The sequence below is a fragment of the Carassius gibelio genome, chromosome A8 (genome assembly GCF_023724105.1).
Source record: "Carassius gibelio isolate Cgi1373 ecotype wild population from Czech Republic chromosome A8, carGib1.2-hapl.c, whole genome shotgun sequence".
Lineage (NCBI taxonomy): Eukaryota > Metazoa > Chordata > Actinopteri > Cypriniformes > Cyprinidae > Carassius > Carassius gibelio.
The window spans coordinates 11,470,348-11,477,243 of record NC_068378.1 but is presented as its reverse complement, the minus strand read 5'-3'; the positions used below and the strand labels follow the sequence as shown (position 1 = coordinate 11,477,243).

Sequence of the window (6,896 nt, the reverse complement as noted above, 5' to 3'; positions counted from 1 at the left end):
ATGCAGAAATATAACTTTAACAATAACATCATTCACTTCATGACTGGAACTAGGGGATTGCTGTGCATGAATATGTCCTTTACTAAAACTCCTGATGAGAACTGAAGCTTTTTTATGATAAAAGCACCAGAAGTAAAGTTTACTGTATGAAGCTTGACAAAGAGAACACAATGCTTTATCAATATGATAAATGCTATTTTTTAACTATTGTTGTCATCACTAGTTCTGTATACAGTACAGTATATGGGTTGCTGGAAGGTCACAATGTATTCATTATAAGGTTAATTAAAACAAAGTTACATTTTCTGCAGAAATCAAACCACTGCAAAGTCTTGAGTCACTGATCCAGGAACCATTTATCTGTGTGTGTGTGTGGGAGGGGGGGGGGGGGGGGTTAAAGAGGTGAATCCTTGTGCATGACGGAGAACTACAGTGTTATCTGGAAACAATCCTGTAAGACAGAAAGGATAGAAATATTATGTAATTAAATGCAACATTACTGTGTTTTTTTTAGACCATGAAAGCATAATCTGCAAAGATGCTGTATAATTAAATGTTAAATGCATCCATTATTAAAAGCAAGTCATTAATAGCAATATCTAGTCATGGAGATCACGTATAGTGGGAACATGAACTGATGGGGCTTATTTGAAGTAATTTAATGAGAAGCCAATGAACAATATAAACTTTCTGACTGTGTGGGGCAACTGATTTTCCAATATTGTGATAGTGTCAGATGAGATTGTCCAGGGGCTTGTACAATATCATACAAGTGTTAAATTGAATTAGTGAATTATTAAGACTTTGACGTGCGACTGTATTTAGGGATCATTTTAAAGACTTTTCCCCTTTCCAGTTACCCACACTTGAGGTCTTATTCACTTGAGAGTGTGTGTACATGACTATGAGACTGTCCCCGGTCTTAATAATGCCAAAGCACGGTGTCCTTAACACACACTAAACCTCTCCAATACTGCTCCGGAGCACTATACAACGCTTAGTGTATCCCATCATGCATCATGTTTTGGAATTAATGTGAGACTTTTTGCAGAGATCTCACAGGAGGTCACGCAACTTTCCAATGTTTGTGAAATATTAATTATAATAATTAGAAATTGAGACTAACTTAGTAGTAAAACAAAGTGTTGCATGTTTTCTTGGTGCACAGAAAAGTATATTTATTTTGTACATCATTTGTAACTTCTTTTTATCACTTAATTAGAAGCACCACAAAATAAATTGTCATCTTTAATAGGGTTAATAGGGCGCTAATTTTAGCGCTTTGGGTTCTAGAAAAGCGCATTAAAATGTATTATTAGGGACTATTGAAAAGACATTTAGAAGTTTCTTTTAAAATACAAAGTTGAAACGAACTTTGTCATGTTAAGATCGACACACATTGTGATCTTCATGCTCACTTGGGCCAAATAAAGGAAATGTGCAAAGATGGCGAGTGTGGGTATTTGGACCGTACAACAGTTTAAGAAACAACAAAATGCTGTGCAAATGATAACAACAGGAATGTTTGATAAAAGGGACAAACTATCACAGACCAACCTGCCTCTGCAGCTTTCTGTCTTCTCCATTTCTGAAGGAATACCTCTCCACAAACACCACTGGGGTGACTGCTTACTTTACGTCTTTTCAGCTAAAAAATTAATACAAGGGGAAAGAAAATAAAACAGAATTATATACAGAATGTTAATAGTGATCTGTGAGCAAAATATTTAAGATATAAACAAATATGAATTGAACTGCAAGATGGGAAAAATGTTTTTTTTGTTTTGTTTTTTTTTTTACATTAAAAAGGTATTACAAGCATGGTACAGTAAATGTGATTACTGTGAAATAAGTCATATAAAAGCACATTAAAACACTACCATTACAGTGGTACAACTATAGTTAATTTGGTGATTAATGTGCTATTACTATACTACAGTAAAGCTACAGTTACTGTGGTAAAAACAAAACAAACAAAAAAACATGGTAAATGTCTTGTTTACTGGGTTTTACCTACTTTTGTAGGTGTCATGGTTACCATGATTTTACTACAAATACAACTTACATCTTTGAACCTGAAATGAATATAAAACGGATCCCAGGTCTGTGGCACGTCACGTCACGTCACGTGACCGATAGAGTTTAACCAGTTAGCAGCTGTGTTCATTTAGTTAAACACAATGAAACTCAAAGACAGCCTCGGATGACCGATGTAATACAGAGAGTAAACATAAGGCGCTCATCTGATTAATAAAGAAGACAGAATACGTTTTAGGACAGGCATTAAAATAGCATATTTACTACTACTCACCATAGACTGTATAACTCACCCAACCTGCGGCTCTTGCAAACTGATGGAAAGTATCGCGATGTGTGCTGAATGAGACTTCTTGAACGTGATTTCAAAGCGATAAACATCTCATGTCAGTGACGCTAGAGGCGCTTGACCACGCTTCAGTTTTTGACGCTTTGGGGTTGACGCACAGCGCGTGATGCGCGTAGTGGGAGGGGCGGCGCTGTTTATTAATTATGTATTATTATTATTTAGGTCTTTCTGTGTTGATTTGCTGTTTATTAATATTTTTAAAACTATAACGCTAAATCTATCAACATTTATTTAGATGTTATCATGTATTCATTCATTTCTTTATTTTAATTATATTATTTCGGTCTTATTACAGGTGAAATATTACAGTAAGCCAGAACACGGGCCGAGCGGGGCTCATTCTAAACCCATTAGCGGACATTCATATCACAGAATCTGACAGCGATCAGAGGCTCATCAGCGACATCATTTTTAAGAAGCCTTTACAATAGCCTTAATAAAAACTTTTAACTTTAGAGTCTAAAGTAAAAAAAAAAAAAAATAAATAAAAAAAAATAAATCTGTAGGCCTATCGCTAATAAATAATTTATTTATTTTTAGATATTTCTTGTTCTTTTTATTTAAACTAAATTGTTTCTTAATGTGAAAATGTGTTACAGTTATGTGTCAAGGACTTGATATTGAATTCTGTAATTAAAAAAAATTAAATCTAGGCCTATGAAAAAAATAAAAATCAATGAAAAAGTAAAAAAAGAACCATTGCGCATTTTACAGCTAAAAAGTTTTAATGTGTTTTTGTCACCAGCAATACAGTATGTTGCTCAGTTTTGTACAGTAAGTTAAGCTCCGATTTTTTTTTCAAGTTTCAGTGAGTTTCTTCTGTTGTCCTGTGAAAAATTAAATAATAATAATAATAATTAATCAGAAAATATTGTGCTGATGCACGAAAGATGCCTCCAGTTGAAATGCATTAGTTTAAAAAAAACGTGCTGCAATCATGAAAATAAGGAAATAAACGTGTGCCTGCCACGAATAAATAGATTAAATTACGTGACAAAATCACGAACTGCCGTGAGACTGGGTTTCCGTGTGTGGACCACGGAAGATGAGTGTCATTGACTTGCGTTAGAGTTATCCGTGATCTCAGCACAGACTCACTCCGTGCTCGTATCACAGATTTTAGTTAGGCTAACAGAATCAAAGTGAATCTGTATGATGGCAGGACAATGCAATAGTTACAATAACAGTCAGGTTGGTCATGGTATTTGGTGTTGAAAAAAATAAATACTTCAAATGTTGCGTTTCCAGATGAGATAGCACGTTCATTGAGTGAGGTCTGTACTCCATCACTGAAACGATCCGTGTACGGACCACGGAAGATGAGTGTCATTGACTTGCGTTAGAGTTATCCGTGATCTCAGCACAGACTCACTCCGTGCTCCTATCACAGATTTTAGTTCTGACTATAGCCAAAATGTGTGTAAAACGCCATCAAACTGGATTTTATGATGACAGGACGAGAAAAAATGCCAAGTTAATTACATGCCATTGCAACAGTGTCGACGAAAAGCTTGTAAGTTCCTAAACAAGTTAGTGAGGTCAGGTTGTGGAGGTCCGTGCCATCACGGGACTTTTGTAACTGAAACAAACGTAATTTTTATGATGACAGGACAATGCAATAACTACAACAGCTGTCTGGTTAATGTCATTATGGCATTTGATATTGGAAAAGAAACAAATACTTCAAATGTTGCGTTTCCAAATGAGAAAGCACGTCCGTTCAGCGAGTTCTGTACTCCGTCATTGAAACGGGTATTCGTGTGTGGATCACGGGAGGTCAGTGTCATTGACTTGCGTTGGAGAAATATCCGTGGCCGGGTCACGGAATTTGGGGCAATTCCGTGATGGCTTCACGGATTTTGAGTTAAGGACCCGTGGACATTTCACGGAATTCTGTGAGACCAGGTTGGTTACTGCGCATGAGCGCTTTTGTGGACCTAACTTAACTTCCGGTAGACTTCCAAATAGAATCAATAACAACAGCCAAGTCCCTCTAGAGTAGATATTTTTTGATAACAAACAAAATGTTTGCTGCGTGGATCAGGTGGACTTAATGAAAATGCTAATTCATTATTTGCCAACAGGAGATGTTTTAAAGCATAGACATAAAGCGCGAGAAATAGAGGTTTCCCCAGTTTATCAGGTATATAACATGCAAGTCTTCCTTCAGAAATACAGTGATATAAAAACACCTGTGCCTCGCTTTGATATTTAAACATATAAATGTAATGAATTATTATTATTAAACGTGCAGTACTTAATGTTACCCAATGAAGCCTTTTTGAAAAAAGATCAGTTTTAAAATTGTGGCGAGTCTCCAAAAATAAATAAATGTATGGGAAACATCCCGCAGCACAATCACTTGAGCCCAACTTCAGTTTACTCATCACCTTGCCTTTAACAGCGTTTGTAGAAGGCACTGCAGCCAGACCGATATAAACAACACAGACCGGAAGCTAACTTAGGTCAATACAAATGCAAATGTATTATTTTAAATAAATATAACAATGATTCATTTGAAACTGTGTACAGTACAAATTCTTCCATATTATGTGGACAATATTCACATTTTGTCCTTATCGAAGTATATAAACATAAAAAAACTGTATTAGTCACAAATACTAGTTTTAATACGAGTTCCTTTGGAAATTGGAGTCTTTTAAGAGTTTTTGAGTTAGATAAAAACACTTTCTCATACATAAATGACTTTTCAGTCATATTTCAAACTATAGTGCTTAAAAATTCCTGAAAAGTCACAACATAAGGGTTATAACTGGTTTGTCAAGCATGCAGACTCAAATTATTATGGTTGTTTTCATCCTTATACACTCAAACATCCTAAAAAACTGCACAGGTTTACAAACTACAAATTGAACGTCTCAATGCTCAAAATCCATATCAGCTGTATTGTGTGAAAGACTGAAAGCATGTGAAAAAAAAAAAAAAGTTATAGGGAATATGGGTCAGAAATTGTGTGGTGTGAGATTTATACTGTTCTTTCCTCAGTTGAATGATCTTCTTCAGAGCTATATATATTTTAAGCATCCAGGTCAGATGGGTAAACTTGGGAGAACAATATCATTGGTAGCAGATAAGGGTGAGATTAGGTACAAAAGTTATCTGAAATGTCATCCTGGATTAAAATTTCACCACTCCCGTTGACATGTTAGACATAAAGGCTTTCAGAAGTGTGTGATGGTGAGCATGGGATTCCCGAGAGTTTTAAATGCCTTTTTCATTTTACTTTTGTTGCATCAGAATAAAACCTAGACTCTAGACTGACCCAGGGCTTTCGCTTCCTTCACCACCACCGTTTCTAAAATATAGAACAGGAGCAAAAGTTTCATAAAGTTGAACGCAAAGTTAGCTCAAGTTTTCATGTCCCCAATATCACTCTGGCAGAATCGGTTTGTTTTCTGTGTACACAGAAAAAAAAATGTAGATGGCCAATTAATTACACACTAAGAAAAAGGAAATTGACATCAATTGTCTCTAATTATCACAGAATGAAGGCTTCATTAGTTACATTCAAAGAGATATTTCCATTTTGTGTCTGTATATTACCTGGAGTATGACTAGAGCATGTTACTACTAAAATAAACAAATGCATTATAATACAAGTTCATGGAAACTGTTCATATGACACCTACCAAGAACAGCAAAAAATTTAAGGTCGATGTTAAATTGCAATACTTACAGAAGTACAAGTAACAGAACACTGAAAAAAGGAAAAATTAAATTACAAATTTTGGCCATCTGGAATTGACTGCAATACACATTCCCAAAGCAGAGCACACAGATCAAAGTTGGGCTGTTATGATTTGGCCCAGATCATACCACATGATGGGAGAAAGAATAGGATAAACATGGAAAAGAAGAGAAAAAAACTTTATTTTCCCCTGCATCATTACTCCAGTCTCCAGTGTCACATCATCCTTCATAAATCATTCTATACTGATGATTTGATGCTCAAGAAAATTTTCCTATCATCAGTGTTGAAAACATTTTTTGTTGCTTCATACATTTACAGAAACCGTAATACACTAAAATTCAAAAGTGTGGAGGAAAAAGAAAGAAAGAAAGAATTTTAAAATCCATTTGGAATATTAGATTTTAACATCTTCAGCTTTGCAGACAGCACCATATGTGATGCTGGACCACCAAAGGGGTCATATGATGCAAATTTTCCTTTCTCTTTCGTGTGTTACAAGCTCTTGGTGCATAAAGAAGATCTTTAAAGCTGCAAAAACTAAAAACTCAAATGATAAAAGTTAACAATCTGCCACGCCCCCCAAAATGGCTCATTCAAACACCCCCCACATATCTACATCACTATGTGGAAATATTTGCATAATGCCGCCCAAATGTTCATGTAAAGAAAGAAGGTGTGATTTCTGTAACTGCAGTTAGTGTTGAAGCAGTCATGTCAGGGAGAAAGCAAAAGCACTTTATTTAGCCCTCTTAAAGTAGATGCATTTAGGAATCTTTAAGATTACTTACAATAGAACAG

The 6,896-nt window shown here is 35.4% G+C and overlaps 1 long non-coding RNA gene across 1 annotated transcript; it reads right to left on the bottom strand.

Annotated features, from left to right (window-relative positions):
- Nucleotides 1-381: 381 nt before the first annotated feature.
- LOC128018459 (uncharacterized) lies at nucleotides 382-3,039 on the bottom strand. The gene is made up of 3 exons (XR_008184883.1): nucleotides 2,066-3,039; nucleotides 1,558-1,648; nucleotides 382-451 (listed from the first exon to the last, which is right to left on the bottom strand). It is a non-coding gene; the product is annotated as an uncharacterized LOC128018459 (long non-coding RNA).
- Nucleotides 3,040-6,896: the final 3,857 nt, after the last annotated feature.